The 21,206-nt window shown below is 38.8% G+C and overlaps 1 non-coding gene across 1 annotated transcript; it reads left to right on the forward strand.

Moving 5' to 3' along the window:
- Positions 1 to 8,201: 8,201 nt before the first annotated feature.
- On the forward strand, positions 8,202 to 8,276 carry TRNAG-GCC (transfer RNA glycine (anticodon GCC)). The gene has a single exon. It is a non-coding gene; the product is annotated as a tRNA-Gly (tRNA).
- Positions 8,277 to 21,206: the final 12,930 nt, after the last annotated feature.

The raw sequence follows: 21,206 nt of genomic DNA on the forward strand, positions 1-21,206 counted from the left end.
TTGGCTTTTCTATTTAGGACTGCAAATGTCCCCGAGAAAGAGAGAAAGCAGAGGCTTTGCCTGGCAGTGTGTGCACTCCTGCATTATGCAGCAGAAGCTAATCATGGTTCTCAAAAAGCTGTGTTAAGAAATAGGAACTAATTTGGCATGGATGTATTTGCTTGGTTTGACTTCATTTTATATAATGTAAAATCCAAATTTCTACATGTACTAAATAAGACTTAATATAACTGTCATCAACAAATTTAAACCAGATGAAAAAAGTATTGGATACATGATTATTTAATGTTATTAAATACCTGTTTCCACATATTTACAGGGGAAGATGGTCTGTTATGTATCTATTTTATACTTGTAGCTTTTGTACTAACATTCTGCTTTCCAACATGGAGCCAATAAAAATGTCTAGTGACAAGGAATCAAACACAATAAATAAATAAATAAATGAGACATCATAGTATATTGATTGAGATCAATATTCTTTGAATCTGGGAAAATTTGCATGTCACTTTACTTCTCTGAGCTTTAATTTTCCTCATTTGTAAAATATATATACTAATTGTACCTGCTCACTAGTTAGGGTTTTTTTTCAAACTTAGGCAAAAAAGAAATATGCTGGAAGGAAGGTTCATAGAATTCATGAGAAATCTGGAGAATGGAGCTCAGAAATTGGGCTGGAACCGTGTTATGCTGGAGGAGATACACAGCTCAGTCCTCTCTGGGATTAGTCTGGTCAGGGTGCCCTTTCCACCCTTTGAGTGAGCTTTAAGGTGTAGTGGCTTCTTTGATCACGTACTGCAAACCTGGAGTTCAGGTAGGGAATCCAGTTGAGTAAGCCTTGGCTAGTCATTGACCAGGCCTAGATGTGTCAGGGAAAGTATCTGGTCTTTTCAATTCATACAGTACCCTCATGCATAGGTAATAGGCAGCCGAACAAACAAATAATGGACAAATGTCCTCTACAGAGACCCACATAGAATTTTTGTGGGTATTAGTTACTGTAATATATACAGAGTCTTAACAGAGCATCTGGTACACACTGGGCATTAGTTATAATTGTTCTATTTCTTTTTTTCTCTAAGAAGCAAAACCACTAGGAGTGATGTATAGTAGATTTCTGTACACTCAATAAATGGAAAGGAAAGAAAAGTACAAAACCCCAAAACAACTGTATTTGTATTTTGTTAAAAAAAAAAAGCAAATAACTGAGCACATTTACCTTGGGTATGGTTGTTGCACTGAAAATATATTTCATTAAGTAAGCTCTTAGTAATATGAAAGTTAAATTACCCAAGGGAAATAAAGGCGTTTGACTTTCTTCAGTAGGTAAGGAAAGCATACTTGCTCCTCCACTGACATTTTTGGTGGATTTAAACTGGAACCTGAGTGCTTAAGAACAGGAATAACAGAAACATCTTAGAGATTTGTGTTAAGATAGTGGTTTTCCCATGATTTTTTTTTGCTATAAGGTGACTGGTTTGGGACACATTGTCTAGAAATTATAGTGTTGCTTGGGGTAAGGTACATTCTTCAAGATTTGAAATGTTATCTGAATAAAATATCTGTACAAGGATGTGCATCACAGCATGGTTTACAATAGTAATAATTGAAAGAACTTAAATGACCATCAACTGAACATGTATTCCACTACAATAATGGAATATCATTCAGCCATAGTATTATTTTTGCTCTATTTCCAAAAAAAAATTGTTCTTGCTAAGATTATCAATGTTCTCCAAGTTTATTAAGTTCAAAGCTAGCTTTTTTTTTTTTTTTTTTAGTATTTATCTTACTGCTGAAGGTGAGTGCCCTGGGAAACAGACTCTAAAATAAAGACTTCCATGGAAAGAGGTTAGTAGGTTGCATTCAGGACCAACCACAGTGGAGAAAGCAAGATTGGGCAGAGGGAGAAGGAAGACTGTGATGCAGTTGTAACAAAATCTGCTGCTAGTCCTAAAGGAGAGCTCTGGAACTGACTTGGCCCTTCAGAATTGTCCTGGATTGGGTGAGAGGGAGCCTTTTTCCCCTCCTTGTTGTCTAGTCATCAAATGCTGGCCACCCTGGGAATAGGGTATGACCTTAGGTCAGGAAGTTCTTTTAGAGTTGAAGGCAGTTCTCAAGGAGAGGTCTGCTGAGAGTTGTTTGCTGCCAACACTCCCAGAAACTGGAGGAATCAGGGGCTCAGTCTGGAAGGGGATCTGGTGACACACCAAGTCATCTACCCCTACTTTGCTTCTTATCATCATTTGATATGATTGGCCTCTCGTCCTTTTGAAGCATTCTTCTCTTGACTTCTGGGTTACCACATTCTCTTGTTTTTTCTTTCTTCCTTCCCCTCTGAGAGCCTTTCTTCTGGACTCTTCTAGACAGAGATTTCCCTGGACCTTTATTTCTCTTTACTCAACATGAAAAAATTCTTTCTCATGCTTTCTCATTGGTATGATCTGATGACTCCTAAATTTATAATTGTAACTCATATGTCTCAACTGCCTCCAGAACTATGTACCTAACCAATGATTCCTTATTTCCTGTTGAATGTCTCACAGGCATCTCAACATTTCTTAAACTGAACCCATATCTTTAAAATTGATCCTCATCCCATGTTCTCTATCTTAGCTGTTTATGCTGGAATCCAGGGAGTCAACCTTAGCACCTTCCTCTGCATTATACTCTCATTCAAAAAATAGCCTAGTTTGAGTGAATTTGACCAACAAAATGCATCTCATGTGTGTTCTGTTGTTTTTTCCTATTTCTGTTGCTCCATCATTTTGAACTGCTGCAATAGCCTCTTCATGGGCCTCCCAGTATCCATTTTTGCTTCCCTCAAAATAATTCCTTATGCAGCAGCTAGCATGGCCATTTAAGATTGCAGATATTATCATGTTACTCACCTGTTTAAAACCCTATACTAACTCCCCTGTGCACTTAGGATCAAATGTAAAATCACTGTGGTGACCTAAAATGGCCTTTGAGGATACACTGGATTTTTGTATATTTCTCAAATGTGTTTTTCATATGCTATTCCCACTGCGTGGAATACACTACCCCCAGAATTCCTTATCACCTGACAGTTATTTTTTAAATTTCAAGATAGAATCAATATATCACTTTTTCAGGGAAGCCTCTTCTAACTTCCCTGGATAAATTAGCTTCCCCTGCTAAAGACATTTTTAGCATTTACTCCTTCCCTCTCAGATGCTTTACCAGGATTTTAAATATAGTGTGCATTTTATTTCTTCTTTCCCACATTAGACTACTAAATTCATGAGAACTATGAGTATGATTTTTGGTCGACCACTAAGCTGTCAGTGTCTGGAAGGTAGCTCATACACAGCAGTTCTTCAGTAAATTTTGGTTGAACATTTTATCAAATACACACACTTACATATTACACATACATACCTATATTGTCTTAGTCTATTTAGGCTGATAAGCCAAAAATACTATAGATTGGGTGGCTTAAACAACAAATACTTATGGTTCTGGAGGCTGGGAAGTTCAGGATCAAGGTGGCAGGAGATTTGTGTCTGGTAAGGACTTGCCTTCTGGTTTATAGACAACTGTCTTCTTGCTGGGTCCTCACATGGTAAGAGAGAGCTCTTTCTGGGGACTCTTTTATAAGGGCACTATTCACATCCATGAGGGCTCCATCCTCATGAACTAACCACCTCTGAAAGGCCTCATTTCCAAATACCATGACTTTGTGGGTTAAGATTTCAACGCATGAATTTTGGGAGGAACACAAACATTCAGTTCGTGTCACATACACACATATATTATAACATAGAAAGCGAGTCTCGAAGGTATGACAGGAAATCCCTGACTTCTACAGATTGATCCTGAAAGCTGTGCTGGAAAGTTGATTAAATGTTGAACAGCATGTTATGAGGAGCAAGGCATCCTTCTGAGAGAGTTAAGACGCCTACTTATGTCTGCCCCAGCAGTCCCAGCATCGTTCACGCACAGCAAACCCCATGGTGGTTGAGGGGACCAAAGAGAAATATATGAAATAATGCAGGTTGTACACCCTAAGAAGATCTAGAGCTACTGTTTTCTGGGGTTTTTGTGCAATCCTATGGGAACCGATGATGTTAAGCTTGAATATGTTTTAAAATTAGAAAGATCTGAATGTGCAAGTTTTTTTTTTTTTTAATGGAGAGAAATCACTCTTTTTTTTTTCTGGGAACTTGAGATTTCCTTAGTGAGTAAGAAACATTCTGTGCTGAAAGGGAGGCTGCCTGAATTGTTTCAGATTTTCTGCAAGGCTTGTTCCTGAAAAGCCCTATGTCTTCCTGATCTGGGCAGTTACCCCGTAGAGAGGCCGTGTAGGTCTGTGAACTCACAAAATAGCAGAAGCAGCTTCTAAAGCAACATTTCACCCACAATCAATATGTGGGCTTGTATTTGGCCTTGAATGGGAAAGTCAGATGAGCTTTCACTGCATTGGGCTGCCATCTGCTTGATTTCTTCTTCTTCATGAATGTCAAGATGAGCTGTACCCTTCCCTCTGGAGTGCTTAGTCTGAGGTTCTCAGACTCAGTGTGGTGCACGGAGAGGCTAAAATTATGAGGCAAGAGCCTGACTGACTTGCTATTTGGGTTGGAAGGGTGAATGATGATTTAGGTTAAGCAGCTTTACAAAAATGTACAATCCAAGGAGCATTTCTACCAGCCCACAGACTATTGGTTTGTATTTTATTAGCTAATTAAATTTCTCCCGCTTCTACCCTAGCGAATATGATATCCTGCAAAATGGGTATATCCCATTTGGGTAGATCTTGATAAATTTCTTTTAGCCTGCTTGACTAATGTTTTGCATATTTGTGCTAATTGCTTTTAGGTTTTAGGAAAGACCAAATTCAGGTATGATTCCAAGTCTGTTTATTTCCTGATGTTTCTGAGAATCAGTACATTTGAACAGTACTTCGGATTCACTGATTTCCCAGCTTTCCCAGGAATCCTGGGTACCATCAAGTATGTGGTAGTTGTTCAGTACATGCTTAGTGATTAAGTAAGTGATAGAGCAGATAATTCTGCCACGTGTAAGGGTTACTTTAAGGAGTCAACTTGGCTAAGCCACGGTAACCAGATGTTTGATCCAAAACCAGTCTAGATGTAGCCGTCAAGGTTTTTGGGTTTTTTTGTTTTTTCTTAGAAGAGATGAATATTTGAATCCATAGACTTTGAGTAAAGTGAATTACTCTCCATAATGTGGGCAGGCCTCATCCTTAGAGAAAGGACTGAGGTCCCCTGAGTGCAGGGGGAATTCTGCCTCTGGACTGCCTGTGGGTCTGAGCTGCAGCACCATCTCTCTCCTGGTCTCCAGCCGGCCAGTGTTCCCTGCATATTTCAGGCTTGTCAGCTCTCAAAATTGCATGAGCCAATTCCTTAAATAAATCTCTCTCTCTCTGTATTTACATATCCTATTGGTTCTGTTTCTCTGGAGAACCCTGATTAATATGCCATGTGGTCCCAATTTTGTGGTCTGGAACTTGAATATGTGAACTCCTGATATAAGTTAGAATTTTGGATGCCCTTTCTTTTCCTCTCACCATGGATTATATTAAATTATGTTTCAAAGGTGTGATTTTTTCCCTATACGTGGACATTTACATATCAACTTTCTCTATTTCAATGGAGTTTGGTTAAACAGGTGAATTAAATGAAAAAAAAAGTGTGACTGAATCTTACTTTCTAACATGCAGAATAAATTACCCTCCTAATTTGGAAACTTAAATGAAAATCTTAAAAGTTTCAGGCTCTAGGGTGAGTGTTTACAGTCACCGTCTGACCAAGTGCAGTTAGAGAGTGTCTAATGATCTATTTTATATTCTCTGAGGCTGAATCTGCCATGGAAAGCATGAGGCGGCTAACAGGAGACCTTCCTTGTAAACTGGGCAGGAATTCTGAAGTAATGAACTGTGCTCCCAGTGTGGGTACCATAAACTTCGTAATGAATAACACTCTTTGAACGTCTGGACGAGAAAGATGTCTCACTCCAGGAGGGATGTTTTCCTTTCTGTAACCAAACTGAGCTTAGCTGATATTTGAAGCCTGACTTCACACTCTTTGGAGCTCTTCTTTGATCCAGTACAGTTTAGTCCAATTGACTCTGATATGTTTGCGGATTGGAGTGGGGGTTAGGAAAATGTGGGAGTGGGGGTGTGAACCCACATGTTTCCCTTCTGCTGGAAACTTGCCAGTATCTTTCTCTAAGGAAATAAGATTCCTTTTCCAGTTTTGATTGCTCGATGGTAAGAAGAGATTTGGATATAGCTTTAGGCTCTAAGTGGGGAGATTCCCAAAGAAGAGTCACAAAAGTGGGATATGGTTTGACAAGTGAAATAAATGTTAGAGTGGAGATGAAATAAATGTCAGCCAGGAGCAGAGAACATAGGAAACAATTGACTATTGGTCTTCAGGTATGGAAGAGGAGGGTGGATTTCTTCTCCAGACATACAAAGGATAAAAGGAGAAAAGCACCAAGCTGTAGCTTACTCTGTTAATACTGAATGTGCAAAAAAAATTCATGTCAGTTTTTGAACTAAAAAATAATTATCAGTGGAAATCATGAAGTGGTTTCCACTGTCTTGATAGTGAGACAGTTATTCCATCTTTCTTATCTCTTTTAGATGCCTTACATTAAAGAAAGGGTAATCTTTTTACTATATGAGTATTTGTTGTTTGTTATATTATTATTCAGCAAACATTTACTCTTCTTTTGCTGTCTACCCTCCACATCTCCATGGGAAGAGTATATTTTGCCCCCGCATTGATATTTGGCTTGGCTCTTAACTCACTTTGGAGAATGAAATGTGGATAAAAATGAAAGGTACTAGTTCTGAATCTAGGTCTTAAAAGACATTGCTTGTTTCCACCTACCCTTCTGGCAGCTTCTGACCCTCACGATGAGAGAAAAACATGCCTCAGGTAGCTGTGCCCCTCTATCCTAGACCTGAATTGAGACAAATGTACAGAACCAACTGAGCCCCAGTCTGAAGCAGAGGTGTCCTAGCTGCCCTGTGGGCCCATGGGTGAGAAATAAAAGCTCATTGTGTGTGCACTGAAGTTTTGTAGCTGTTTGAATGGGTTCAGCGCTTATTCATTCAGTAAGGCTTTATTGGCTATTTACTATGTAATAAGCTCTGTGCTAGATCCAGGAGATAAAAAAGATTCAGCCTTCAAAGAGCTTCTAGGCTACTGGAGGAGGCAGATGGTTATACAATGAGCCAGGCTCATATAAGGCACTGTGAGTCTTGTGATGGGTGCTATAAGGGCTAAAATTTACAGTGTCATGTGGGTTGTGAAATTGAAGAGATAATGTCCAGCTTGGAGGGGGTAAAAGTATATCAGGAATCACTTTATAAAGAATCATTGAATGCGTTAATTGGAAATACTGCTTGTGTAAAATGTACTGATCTGTTCTTTCATGTGTGTGTACACCTGTGAGATACTTGCATCCCACACTGCGGATATGTATGTGGGTCATGCATAAAGCAGCTGTTACAGAATGAGGGTCATACATAAGTATGCACAGCATGAGGTAATTTTCAAAACAATTCAAAAAATGCTATAAAATGCCTATTTATCAATTTCATCTGTATTCATATAGATATAAGAACCATATTACACAAACTGGGATTTATAGTTCTCAAATGATGATAAATATACAAACAATAATTGTTGAGTCTTTTTTGGAACAAAAGTAGTCAATTCCTAGAAGTCAACTCCTATTCTTTGTGTAAAAAGTCAAACTTCCCATCAAGTACTAGTACTTTTGGAGTCATCATTAAGGAAATTATATTTATAGCTATAACAAGGAAATAGGAGAAAAAGCTTTTGAGATGAAAATTCAATTTCTGATATCTTGACTGTGTGCTTTAGCTTTCAGCTTAGCTTTCAATGAAAGGAGGAAGTCAAGGCTTTTAAAATATTATTTATTTCTGTACATTCAAATACAAAGTCATATCCTCTCATATTGAGAGCACAGGCTGGGGACGTAAGCTTCCTGAGGTAAATTCTTCTGGTTCAAGTTTTACCAGAAGTGTGACTCTAGCAAGTTCTAACACCTCTAAGCCTCAGTATGTCTTCCTGTAAAATGGAGGTAATAATAATGTCCTGTAAGTTGTTGAGAAAATGCATGTAAAGTGTTTGGCACCGTGTCTGGAATATGGAAAGATCTCAAGAAATGCTAGTTGTGGGGGAGGGTATAGCTCAAGTGGTAGAGTGCATGCTTGCCATGCATGAGGTCCTGGGTTCGCATCCCCAGTACTTCCTCTAAGAATAAATAAGTGAACCTAATTACCTACCCCCACCAAAAAAAAAAAAAAAACTATTCAAGAAATGCTAGTTGCTGTTATTATTGTTGTTGTTGTTATGAAAATAATTTCCTCCAGCAGAGGAAGCTCAACATTTAAAATATAGTAGTATTTATTATTTATGAGGTATTTGTGAGTGTGACTATGTGAGTATAAAACCCTGCAGTTTTTCCAGTATATACTTGTAAGTCTGGATTATTTTGACCTCAAGTGTCTGGGGACAAACTTTGAGCTCAGCTGAATTTTCTAGACTCTAGAAAGTAGTGTTAGAAGACATTCTTGGGACAATAGACAGTAGAGAGAACCACATTCTCTGCCTTTAACCTCTGCCTTTAAGGGATGTTGATATAAAACGTCAATCATAGGAACCATCTTGGACAGGAGCTATAGCTCAGGTCTCTTCTCCTCAGTTCTTTTCTGTTAAACTAAATCTGTAAGAAATATTTGAGTAAATAACCTTTCTTCCTTTTTTTTTGTTCCTTTACACATGTCAAAAATAGAGTATGCCAAACTGTTCTTTTCCACATTACTCATTTTAACCAGGAAGACTTAGAAAAGTTTGGGAATGGCTTTCAGAGAAACATTTTTAATTGTTTTTAATTTATCTAAAAACAGGCTAAAAAGTTTAATTAACAGGCTCCATGTAATAGTTATACCATTTTTCCTCCGCTATCAGCTTTCACTTTTATTTACGATGGGTGTCCCCTGTGTCTCTTTTACACCAAAGTCCACTATCACTAATATTTCTGTGATATGTGAATAAACCTAAATGTAAAAGTTAGCACTTACAATCAATGCAAATTAATGACTTTTTAAAAAAAATTTCAATCAGGAAAAGCAGCTTTGTAGTTGAAAATCCCATGCTGGCCCTAGAGTGGGAGTTTTTCCAGCCTCTGCTTAAATCCAAAAAAATACTGCAATCTTCTGGCACAGGCCCACTGTAATGCTTTAAAAACAATTTAGCAACTGTCATTGCTGTAATTACAGTAACTAATTACCATCCTTAGCAAACAAATAGCTTAACATAATACGCAAGCCGAATCAATTTTGAAGAAATGCAAATTCCAAAAGCGAAAAAGGGCATTTTGGCAAACCTGAAAGAGAAGCAGGAAAATAATACACTTTGTTTTATCTGCACATAATTCCCAGGGAATATCATATCATAAATATTTGCATTCAGTTCTTATCAGGACATTTGCATTTGCTTCTTATCAGTGTGCAGACCGGACTCTGCCAGATAGAGAGAGGAGCGCCCCACCATGCACATATTTCTAATGAATCACGTCTCGGGCCCAGAGAATATTTTGGCTGGAACTTTATCACCCAGATGAAGAGGTCATTTACTCTCCGAGTTGGTTCATCTTGGAATTGTCTTGAGATTTTGATGTGATTCACCCGATGCGGCATTTATTTATTTCTTTATTTTAGACAAACGCTGGAGGCAGTTTATAACTGGAATATTTCTTCCAAAGGCAGTTGTTCAAAGGACACTGCTCCCCTGGCCTGCCACCCCCTCCCTACCCACTCCCCAACTTCTGCAAAAATGAAATCATATGTAAATGATTCCAGTTCTTTCAGATTCGGTAACAGGCACAGCCATCTTTATTTTTGTAGGAATCAATAAAGAGAATAAAAGCAAGGCACAGGATAAATCAAGCCCTACTTGACCATCATTATCTCAAAATTTAGTCCCAAATCCTGTTGTAGTTCTCCAGAAGCATGTTTGATTAGCAGTGGCTTCCTTGGTAAGGGGAGGCAGTGTTGATGGCCAGGAAGCCACCTTACTAATGAGACCATCAGATGCCTGTAATGGTTTATCCAGATAAATCCATTTCTCATCTTATTATAAGTAAAGTGCATCTTACCCATGAGCACACGTAAGGTCAGTAAGCAAGCTGATAGCCGCTTCTCTCATACGTGAATGATAATTTTGTCCTTTTTAACCCTTGAATTATCATCTGACACAGCACCCGGCACTCACTGGCTTGCTGTGCCTGAACATAAAACACTCAAGCAGTCTATTTTGTTTTGGAGAGAGAAGCAGGAATATTATTCATATTGATTGGATCCTTTCTGTTGGTCTTGGCCATTTAATTAAACCAGATTTGTATTTTAGTGCCTTGGTAACACGAGGTTCAAATAGATACGGGTATTATATCCTTATGGAAAGCAAAGCCGGGTTGGTATATAAGAATCAGGGGCTACAAGTAAAGAGTTCTACAGGAGTGCTATTATTACACAATTTCCCCTGAAATTTTATCATCTACTTGATATTATTGCACAAATTCTGAGGTCAAACTTCAAAGTAAAACTCTGGATGGGATCAATTGGAGTACTAGGATTTCAATTTCCAATTATAAATTAAAATATAGGTATAATGGGAAAATTTGCCACTTATAACAGTAGCAAAAATGCATTTAATTGTACCTCATAGTGATTTTATTCATGAATATGGTCACTTCAACTTAATTTCACCCTTTGCTCAAGTAGAATTTCACTTGGGTTTATTTGTATAACACAAAAGAGAGCTTCTGGTTTATTATGATTCAAATGATTGACACATTTCTATTTGGATCTAGAAAATGTTATTTGAAATCTCATAAGAACGTAAACATCTCATGAAACTTTATTCCCATAACAATAAAAGAACTTTCTGCCAAATTATTTGTTTTAATTATAGTTTTAAAAAATACATAGTTTAAATTTTTTCCTAAATAGGCTTGTTAACATAAGTTTTTCTGTATTTTGATTTCAACATAAATTATTTTGTTAAAAAACATGTAGACACAGTAACTCATATTGATGTTAAGAATTTAAAATTATTTAAGCCCTAAATGAACATTTCATAACAATATTTTATGAAATTATTTAAGAATTTTTAAAATATTAAATGTGAGGTAAAAATTTATGTCCAAACGAAAGGTTACAATTATGTGGCATCTTAAAAGAAATTCACTTGAGATTTTTCAAAAAGCTTATTCATTTTACCTAAGTTCAGCTCTTGTGTACATGTGTACATTGTGTGTTATGCTCTAAATCCCAGATGCATACTGTATTACATATAAAAATCATGTAAAATAACCTGTTTAAAAAAAGCAAGAGCTAGGGAAGGAATAACACTAAAAAACTATTTGTGGGATTCAATAATTCATCTGGAAAAGACATTATATCTATCTTTCATGTTTTATCATTGTTTTTAGCTTTTTCTTTGAGGTGGGAAGAGCTTATAGTTAAGAGCCCATTATCAGGGTGAAGGATGCAGGAAATCCAAAATATTTATGTTTGTTCATGGCACACAGACAAAAGACAGTTCTCAGGAAAAGGGCTTTCTGATTAAGTGATTGAAAACACTCTGGTGTATTTTAATAGCTTCTTCTATCCAAGAGATAACATCATCTTCATCCTTATCGCTACTCTGAAACTTATTTTAAACATTTTCCTGTGCTCTTCCAATTAGATACTCTGCTCTCTTGGCTTCCTGTGTCCTCACTGCAACTCATCTCATTTGTTTGCTTTCTCATTTTTGTCAGCAGGTTGGGTGTAAAAAGAGGCATTAAACAGATAATTGAAGGGACAGGCTTTCCAGAGTCAAATTCATCTACATGGCATTCAGCCACAGTCTCTCAGTGATAAAATGTGAATGTGTACAACATCAACTTGCACTTTGCAAAAGCTTAAAATATTGATGATTGATTGAGTGGCATCATAGAGGAGGATCAAGAGGAATCTGTTCATTTTTAAATGAAAATGGATAATGTCCAAACAGATAATAGACAATCTGGGCGAACACTTGGCCAAAGTCTAAGGGAAACATATGTACTGAGAAGTAGTTTACTATTATCTACACTTGCTCATCCCTCTGCCTAGAATACTTTTTTCTCAGACTTTTGTATTTCTGGTGCTTTCTCATTGCTCTTGCTCCGTTGTAATGTTACCTCTTTAGAGAATCCTTTAAGCCTTTCCTGACCATTCTAGCTAAAGTAGCTCCCCTCCCCCTCACCACACATACACAGTTAATTACTGGTTCCTGTTTTATGTATTTTTATTTACTTCATTGCATTTACTGCTGCCCATAATTTATATATGCTTTATGTGTGGATGACTTTATAGTTTGCATTTGACTTCCCCCACCCAGTGATGCCAGGACTCTTGAAATACTTGTTCACTGTTGTAGTAATAATATGTAGAATATTTCCTGGCACATAGCACATACTAAGCAATTGTTAATTGTTTTTTATTAAATAAATACATTGATTGAAATCCAGGTGCTAGGCTTAGCTTTTTAAAAAGAATTTTCACAGCCATCCTATGAGATTGGTACTGGTAATAAATCCATTTTATAGATAACACTTGAGACTTAGAGAAATTATCAATGGCACACAGCATAGGCATTGCAGCTGGGACTCAATGTCCAGTCAGCTCAGGGCTTCAAGCTCCTGTGGTTAATGACTCTCTGTTTTCCTGTACATAATACTTCAATTAATTCTACTTCTGTTAGATAAGTGTATGTTTTAGTACAACCTGGGACAGGGGTTGTCATTGGTATGGGGAACTTTCAAGAGAAAATGACAAGTGATCTTTTTGCTGCTTTGTCAAAAAGTATGTATTTTATTGGCCTTTGAGTTCCTTCTCTGTTGAGCATTCACATGTTCAGCAGCATACGGAAACCCAGGCGACAGCTATGACTTAAAATGTTCTTTTTCCTTCTGTACGAAGAATGGACACTGCAAATTTTCCTCTCAGGGAGGATAAGATAAAAGAGAATTAGAAGTGATATTATTCTTGAAGTATTCTGCAGAGCAACAGACCAGACAGAGGATACGGATAAAGGTTTCCGAATGCAGACTACAAAACTGGCCTTGAAGAGAAGGGAAAATACACACGTCGGAATGTCTGCTGAAGTCTTATTCTACCAAAGGCAGGGCATCTGATAAATTCTAGCCTTGCTGACAACTCAGGAAGATGAAGAAGCAAGGAAAGAAAACAGTATTATGAACCAAATTTTGAGAGAACTGTTGTGATAGGGACGTGATAGGGACCTTTGTAGGAAGTAGACAAAGCATTTGAGATATTCAATTAAGAAATCACAGGAGGCACTCAATACTGTATCTTAGGCTTTAGGAAATACATTTACTAGAGTTTGTAACAAGGGCAAGCTTCGTTCCATGGTCAGTGAAGTCAAAAGTTCATCTGGCTTGAGAGGAATCTTTGGAAAGTAGAATTTGTAACAACTTAACACAAATAAGCGTTATTAAGAAGTAGAAATGTGAAACCTAAAGCTAACAATGCAGCCAAAAAGAAGTCCTCTGATAAAGTCATCTAGTAGAAGGGCATCTGCAAAAGTGGAGGGAGGTGTAGACCCAGAAGCACACAGGAAGTGCATCTGTAGAAGAATATTAGGAAAGCTAAAGTCCAGGGTGAAAAGTAAGTTTCAGTAACAATGGAATACAACCCAAAAGGCTTATTGCTCTTTGGAGAGCAAGGAGAGTAAGAAACAGATAAGTGGATCTGTAAATGCTACAGTAGATATATGCCCAAGGTAATACAAAAATTATTTAGACCCTACTTTGATTATATATTTACCAGCAAGGAAGACCATCTTCAAGCTTGACAAGTTAGAACAAAGATCATTAAGAGGATATAGAGGCCCAGGTTACATGAGAAAATAAATTGTGAAGGAACATCTATTAGCTTTATGTGAGTAAAGTCTCAGATGAATTAAATTGTGAGGTACTGGAAGATCGTGCAGAGAACACCGTATGTTACTCCAGGCCCTTTTAGCAATCATGGTGAATGAGAGACTTAACCAAGGCACTGTAGAGGGGTATATGACATGCTTTTAAAAAGGGGCAAGTGGTGGAATTTCTAAAACTTTAATGTTCAATAAAATACTATCAAACCCTGACAGTGTTTTTGGAATAAATGATCATGCCTGTGGTTTATTAATATTTGTTAAAATTATTGATACTAGGGGCAAATATTGACCCATTGATACAATCCAATTGATTTCCTTCTAAAATGAGGCAATTGGAGTGGGTAGGGAAATGGCATAGTAATGGAATCTTTGATTTTAGAAGGCATTTATTGGACAAAATAATTGATGCAATTTTGGATAAGATGGAAATAGTGACTTAGACGGATTTATCCTAGTGGTGGTTTACCTTACATGAAGGGTTTTGAAATTTTGATTCATTTAGTGGTCTTGATTGACACGCTGCATTTTAGTTTAACTGTGGTGAAAATCTGTGTTTACTAGATTTGCAGAAGGCACAGAGCTGAGTATGATTGCCTGTGTTTTGGGTAGGGATAATCAGACTGCTCAAGTTGTTCAACTCTTAAGATTCTGTGATTTGGTGTGTGGTCTTACCTCCTCTCAAACCTCTGTGCCCTTGAGTCTCATGAACACAGATTGCTCTAGAGGCAGCTATCTTGGCAGTAGCATCAAATCTGTAGATGCTCAAGAATGCTGAAACTTGTGAACACTCAGTGGAATGTACCACAGAAAGTGGCTTGTTGGCTTTTTAGTGCCATTCAGGTTGTTGACTGGAACAGTTAAACTTTTGTTGGTTTAGATCATCCTTAGCTGAGAAGTATTTGTTTATCATTCTTTCTCTCTTTCCCTACTTTCCTTCCTCCCTGTATCTGATGCTGTTGGTGCTCCACCAGAATGTCCTTCAGTTGGGCTGGTGCATCTTTCCCCCACCTGCTGGAAGGGTTGGCTGAGTAAAGCTCACAGCTGCTGCTTCCTCCAAAATATTGTTCCCCACTGGAAGAAACCATCCCAAACAGAGATGCCTGAGAGCTTAAGCCCCACCCTCAGGCATGGCCCACAGCCAAAGATAAACTGAAATGGGGTTACAAAAAACTGATCTGGCCTCAAACTGTGTGTGTGATTGATGCTCTAGATGAAGTCCAGGATGAAGCTGGACTCCAGCAGAGACCGCTCTCTCTGATTTGCTCCTTGTCCTGTCCTAGCCTGCCTCCCTCACCCCTTTCTCCTGAGAGGACTCCCTCAAAAATCACCTGCACGAGAACTCCTGCCTCAGCCTCAGCCTCTGGGGAACCCAACATAAAACATCCCCTCTTTCTCTCGTTGTCATTTTCCTACTTTCTTTCTCTTTCCCGCTTTCACCGTGGCAAATAAGATTAACCCACGGTGACAAAACCGTGTAGTTCTATTATCTGAAAGGGCAATACAAACTTTCAAATTGGCATCAGGCTCAGTTGACACTACTTCTGCGTTTGGTTTCAGGACTGTTGCATCAGAATCTCCTGGGAGGTTATTAAGACGCACATCCTTGGGCCCCACTTCAGACTTGCTGACTCTGAGACTCTTGGGGAGTCAGTCCAGCCCTGGATTCTGTGGTTTATCACGTTCCCCAGGTGCTTCTATGGACAAACACACTTGAAAGCCTTTTAGGTAGAATATAGTTATACTGTTGCCAGAATTGTGGGTTTGATCTGCTTGGAGGCTACTTAGCTAAGCATCAAAAAAATCTATTATAAACAGGACATTTCCAAGTGCATGCATTGTGCTCTCACTTTGCTGGGCTTCTTGGAACATATGTTACTAAAATCTACTCACAGGTATACAGTACATTGTTCAAGCTCAATGTCACCTTAACTTTGGGGGGAAAAAAAGCACATCAAGGATCTGTTAAGGAGCTTTTTCCAGTCTTAAATTTAACACAAGTGCTCTTCATCTTGACACAAGTTGCCAGATGCTACTTTGGGGTGGGTGTTAGTCACTTATTTTTCTGCTGATGTTCCTTTGGTGACAAAGAGACAGGGTACAACCACTGGACATAGCAAAACTATGGTAGTCAGCATCTCACTAACAAGAGAGCAACAGATAAACAGAATTCCTGCTTTCTAGCAGTAAACATCTTCAATCTAGTAACTTGCACGGATGCTAATGTTAACCTCATTAATCCTATGGTGATAAGGGGGTTGACATTTGCAACTTTTTCTGTTATTTGGAAGTAAAGGTTAGATGTGGTGCTTCAACCTCTGCCTTGTAAGGTTTTTCCATCCAGGGCCCGTATCTCAGAGCAAAGCTGCCTGCTTGGCATTCCCTTGTGGCTCTTGGGAGGAAGGACACAAACAATGTGTCCTAGAGAGGAAATGTTTGTTCTTTCTAAGTAAGCTATGATTTCTGAGCGTCCCACACTTGCCACTCCTCCATCAGGCCAGTTGCAAAGCCTTGACTAATCATATCAGGCCACAACCAGGCATGTCATTCCATGTGCCCTCTTGGCTTTGGCTGCACTGTGAAGTGTTGAAGAGCCCTCTTTATAAGCTGGTTAGAGGTTATTCTGCGGTTTACCACTAGTAAGTCAGCATCACACCCAGGTAAGAAAATCAGACTGAGTCAGGCATCAGTGAAGGCTAGCAAATAGTACATAATGCAGTAAAGAAAATGTCCCCAGTGACATGGTGGCGCTGGAGAATTCAAACAAATTTGCTCTTTCAGGGGAAAAAAAAAAGCATGCATCTGGTCTCTGCAACCTCCAAAATTCACAGACTAGAAGGGTGTGCAACTGTTAATATGAGAAGCTAGCACAGGCCAGGAATAATTTCCAGGGCTCTGCTTCCAGCTCCCTGATGTCTCTCCACCTGGGTGAGCCGTCCGAGCTCGGCACGGTGATCCTGCCATCTGCCACGTCCCTCTGGGAAGCAGCCGGCCTTTTGCACAAGTTTCTTACTGGAGGAGAAGTGTTGGCAGCTCTCAGGACCTTCTGAACCCACCTGAGGAAGGTTTGTGGAGACCAAGAGAAGAAAGTGCTTAATGAATAAGAAGAAAAGGAGACAGAGAAATGAAAAAGATATGCTTTCTGTCTGTCCTTGAGTTATACCCCTTCCATTTCTGACTTCCTTTCACGAGGCAAAGAAGAGGAAATGGTGACCACAAAGCAATGATAATACAAGTATTAGGCCATGCACTCTAGTTTTATAAATTGCCATTTTTCTTCCTCACAGAAATATGTGAGCCAGGTGTCAACACAGATGCAGTTCCAGAAATGAATATACAGCTACATAAATATACAGTTATGAGATTATTTAGATAACATTGAATACTGCTTGAGGAGAAAAATGGTGAGCATGCACATGTGTCAGTATGTGTGTGCACACGTGTGAATGTGTAATGTATGCATTCACCAGTGTGCATGTCTGTGTTTTGCATGTGTGCATGTGGATGTGTGTGTGCCTGTGTATATGTGTGCATGTTTGTGTGTGTGCATATGTGTGAACTTAGGTGTGTGTGTATTCCAACTAAAACCAAACATAGCCGTATTTATTTAACACGGCAGAGCAACTTGCCATCCATGATCCAGTATTCTTTCTGCTCATATGTCTAATTTGTTAGCTTTAACTGAGATACATTTCACTTATGACCTGCCTTGTCTCAGGGATCTCCATTACTGAGAATTTGAACACTGTACCTGGTATTCAGAGTCCCTGGTGACCTTTGCCATCAGTGTCCTTTTCTCCCATATCTATACTCCAAAGAACCGAATTATTCACTCTCCTTGCACATGCCATGCCTCAATGGTATTGCTTATTTTCTACTCCTTGCTTAGAATGCTTTCTGTGTTAGTTAGTGTAATGCTAGTGGTTTTAACGAAGTAAATCCCCAAATGTCAGTGGCTCAACAGAATAAAAGTTTATGTTTTGCTATGCAGCATTATATTGGTATCCTGTTCAGTAGGAAGAAGTAGAATGTGGGAAAAACACGTCTGCATCTTTACTGCCTTGGCGGAGGAGGGACCCACATCACTTTCACTCAGACTCCACCAGTGAGAATTAGTCATGGCACAGGGCTGAGAAATGTTGGGTGGGCTGGGTAGCTCCTCCCAAGTGACTGCTCTGCTGGGGAAGTAGGGACACATATACTAGTGACAGTCACCTTTCTAAGATGACCTTCTGTCAAAGATTTCCAGTGATCTCCAATTGAAATTGATTGCTCCATCTTCTCTAATCCCAAAACATTTTTATACCTTTCTTATAACAAGCATTAGTTTGTCATTGTTGTTACTGTCACTTGTTATTACTGTCATCATTACTGTCGTCGTCACCATCATTTGCTTTGGAGCACAGCACCAAGCGGGAAGCAATGGTCAAGAGTATACAGGCTTTGGATCAGGTAGACTGGTTTTGAATTCTGGCTCCATGATTTGGCTCTGAACCCTTGATAACTTGATAACTTAGTTAACATTTCAAAGGCTCTGGATTGTTGTACATGCAGATGATAATACATACCTCCTAGGGTTTCTGTAAAAATTAAATAAAATCAAGCATTTAAAATACTTAACAAAATGCCTGGCACAAAGTAAGGGGTTATTTGACAGTGACTAGCTATGAGCTGTGTCTTTCCAGCAAATTGTGCATTTACTAAAAATAGAAGAATCTTTGTAGATTTCCATCACCCAGTACAGTGCCTGACACATAAAAAGGGTCCAATAATGTTGAAGTGATTTATAGGAGCTGGTCTGGTTTTTGAAATAGAAGTATAAATAGAATCCAAACAAATTCATTTTCTCTATTCTATTTTCTCTACACGGAATTAATAGCCATCGATTTTAATTGGCTTCTCACTTATCTGTGCAGCTGAAAAGCACTGGAAGAGATGGTTTTGCTTATGCTTCTGCAATAAACAATTTGATGTGTAATCCATGGGTCTCCTGGAAACAGGTTCTCTAGGTGTCCTTGGTTGCCCATTCCAATCCTTCCTTAGGTGAGGACTGCAATTCTCCTGCATTATTTTCTTGCATGATAATTTCTTGCATGAAACCTTTTATTAAATGCAGAAATTAAATTAGACTTTGGTTTCTTCTGTTTAGATTTTAAAAATCATTTAATTTTTTATATGATATAGATTTTAAAATTTAAATATTTTTATCCTTACTACCAGAACTCACTTTCTTTTTCAGGAATGATATTCCAAACTGGATATATATTCCAATAAATGTCTGTCTACTATTCTCTGTAGAAGGGCATCTCCCATTGTTAACTATCGTAGTTTCTTTAATGAAGAAAAACTCACTCCAAACCAGGGTTATTCCAGACCAGAGGCAGAGGCATAGGCATAGGATAGCCGAGTGCATGTCCCCGAGGCTGTAAGTTTCGAGAGGTGACACATCCCTTCCTTTTGCTTGCCGATGTAGCTATGAGGCCCTGCACATATCGATTGAACAAATATACACATTATTTAGGTGGTTGATTTATTGTTAATTAAATAATGTGTGGGAAGAGGTGATAGTTGGTCTCTGTCTAAGATGAAACTCACTGTTATTTCTTTTTTCCTATCTTATTAAGCAATTTGAGATTTTTCTTCCCCTAGCACCGTTGCAGAAACAAATGGAATCATTATTTATGCTTTCAGGTTCTGTAGCTGACTTTATGCACTTTTAGCACTTCTAAAACTTTTCTAAACATTTCAGTTCTCTTTTTGTCCTCTAGGAACTTGGGGGTAAAGTGAAGCACAAATAGTTTCTGCTTCCTGTCTCTGCCCTACCCCCTTTCTCCACTCACACAATCTAAATATATTTGTCATCAATAAGGAGTCTAACAGGCACTTAGGATGGTGGGAAGACAACAGTTCATGAAACACCTTAGAGAATGACAGGCTTATTAAACTAATATCTGAACTGTGCTTCCAGAGTGATACGGTCTGGGGAGAAATCTTTTATAGGAACCCTTTACGGGTTTATAGAATGCTTGCACATACATGATCTCACTTGATTTTTTTTATAGAATGCTTGCACATACACAGTCTCACTTGATTTTCACACCAACCTATTTGGTGAGTGAAACTTGGAGGGTTTAACTGACTTGCCCAGGATCACATGGTCAGGGAATCAAGAATACAGCCCTTAGAGCCTGCACTTCTGATTCCAAGTGAGAGCTGTGACGGGATCTGCCTTTGCTCCTTGTAATGACCATGTTTCTGCTGGAAGCTAAATGAGTATTCTACCCTCACCTGTTTTCTGCACATGTAAAACTCACCCAAAGGAGTTGAATTCCTACAAGTATTCATTCATTGACTCTCATTTTCAACAACTATTTATTAAATGCTGTTTACATTCACGGCACTGCGCTAAGTGGTAGGATACAACGTTAAATAGCGTAGACATGGGCTTTGCCCTCTGGGGGCTCATAATCCCATGGAAGGTGAGGAGTAGGATACAGAAAATTAAAAACTCAGATTCTGCATTGTCAAGGCAGCAGCTGCAGTGGCACTTAAACCCGTCACAGCAGAGTAAGGGCTCCGCAGACCGCTGCCTGAAGGCTTTCGGCTGCCATGTTGTGCCTAGGACCCTGAAACTGTCATTTCAGTTGCTGAAAAACAACCTGTGGCACTGTCATTCCAATTTGCTAAATAATTTGCTTCTAAATTGTGTACTTGGAATAGTGTGTGTTTGTGTGTGTATTTACCACAGTCAACTGATGTATTTTAAAAAAACTCCTCAGATTCTGACACAGTGTTAATAAGTGTCATGGTAGGAAATTTTCTAGGGGCTCTGGAAGCACGTAGTAATAGCTAGTATGTATTCACTGCTTTACCACAGGCTGGTTTCTGCTCAGAGGGCTTCTCCTCTATTATTTAATCTTCAGAACAACCATGTAAGAAATTTCATGCTAAACAGAGAAACCCTCATCCCTCTTTTCCACTTTCACTTCCCAGAGCACAGGAGATCTCTCTTTTCCCACTCACGCAGGAGAAGGAAGGATTTCTGTCTGAGGAAACTGACTCACTCAAGAGAAAAGGTTTACAAAAATGGACGTTTAAGATTTCCCCGGAACACTGACAGTCTGGAGAACGCCCTGCACCCAGTTTCTGTTCCTGAAGCCCACTGTTTGACAGACCCCACCCACAAACAGATAAGTT

The sequence above is a fragment of the Vicugna pacos genome, chromosome 25 (assembly GCF_048564905.1).
Source record: "Vicugna pacos chromosome 25, VicPac4, whole genome shotgun sequence".
NCBI classification, from domain to species: domain Eukaryota; kingdom Metazoa; phylum Chordata; class Mammalia; order Artiodactyla; family Camelidae; genus Vicugna; species Vicugna pacos.